Genomic DNA, 1542 nt, shown 5'->3' on the forward strand with positions numbered 1-1542 from the left:
AGAACACTTGTTACACACCTTCTCTTTCTTCCTCTTGTTTCTGTGACTAGCTCCTTCTCATCTTTTATGTATCAGCGTAGATAGACATCATCACTGCCAGGGAGAAATGCCAAAACTGCCCAGCCTAGGCAGGGGACTGACCTATCACTTCCCAAGTTCCCCATGCCTCCCTCATAGCGGTTACCACGCTATGTTCTAAATGACTCTTTTATATATATAGATATATAAAATGTCTGTATCTCCCTCTCTACATCTGTTGTCACATTGCCTTTCTGTCTGACTCCTAAAAGGTGACTTGTGATTACATCTGGCCCACCCAGGTAATCACGGATAACTTCCCCATTTCGAAATTCTTCACTTAATCGAATCTTCATAGTCCCCTTTACCATGTAAGACAATATGTCCACATGTTCTTGGGGATTAGGGTGGGACATCTTTGGGGAGACATTACACAACCTGCCACTTAGGGTATCTGCCTGGCACATAGTAAGTGCTCAAAATACTGTTACTAATAATAATATTTATACTTATATGCTGAGGGGAAAGAGCCATCAGAAAGACATTACAAACATAGGAAAGAGAGACTCTGAGAGAGAGAAAGCAAGAACCCTTAAGCCAAAAGGAATGTGTCCAGAACACAGCTGGAGGGAGGAACATTGTGGTCCTGCACAGTGAGGTAATATACACACACCTGGCAAAAGTGTTTTAATATGTCATTCAATGCATTTTTGTTTTTTTCCTTTATTCCTTCAAGTGTGCCTACACTAGTGAAGGAACATGGTATTGTCACTATCTCAGCCTGACAACCTCACCACATGTGATCACAGAAGCTCCCCGAAATTTCACCTCTGATTTATCGCTGTTTCTCCCAGAGCTTCTGGCTCGGTCTCTTTCACAAAATAGATGCTCAATAAATGTGTTTTTTTGGTGGGGAGGGTATAGCTTAGTGGTAGAGCACATGCTTACCATGCACGAGGTCCTGGGTTCAATCTCCAGTACCTCCATCAAAATAATACATAAATAAACCAACGTAATTACCTCCCCACAAAAAAACAAAACCCAAAAGAATTATCTAGGAGTCTGAAAGATGTAGTAACAGCACTACAATAGGAAGAACATTGGGATTTAAAAAAGCACTAGGTTGGACTTTTTTTTTTTTTTTTTTAATCTAAAGGTAAATGCCTGGTTCTAGAACCAATTTCTGCATGGCTTTGAGCAAATTACTCAATCTCTCTGAGCCTCGGTTCCCTGAGAGGATTAAGCCAGCTGCTGCAGCCGCTGAGCCCAGTAGCTGGTGTAAAGAAACAAATAATGCAATAAATGCAAAGATTACTGTGTCTCAGAATTATGGTTTTCAATAAAATAATGTGTCAGAGCACCAAGGACAGTGTCTTAACAGAGACAGTGAACTTTAATTTCCTCTCTTCCATGTTAGAAATTTAAAATAGATCTGCATAAAAAATTTAAACTTAACACTCTCCGTAAAGAGGGCATGAGAAACACTGGAAACTGGGAAACTCATGAGATTCTATTACCATCACC

General features: G+C 40.3%; 1 non-coding gene across 1 annotated transcript; it reads left to right on the forward strand.

The window, feature by feature from the left end:
• Nucleotides 1-932: 932 nt before the first annotated feature.
• TRNAG-ACC lies at nt 933-1004 on the forward strand. The gene has a single exon. It is a non-coding gene; the product is annotated as a tRNA-Gly (tRNA).
• The last annotated feature ends 538 nt before the right edge of the window (nt 1005-1542 follow it).

Source organism: Camelus ferus, chromosome 21 (assembly GCF_009834535.1).
Source record: "Camelus ferus isolate YT-003-E chromosome 21, BCGSAC_Cfer_1.0, whole genome shotgun sequence".
Lineage (NCBI taxonomy): Eukaryota > Metazoa > Chordata > Mammalia > Artiodactyla > Camelidae > Camelus > Camelus ferus.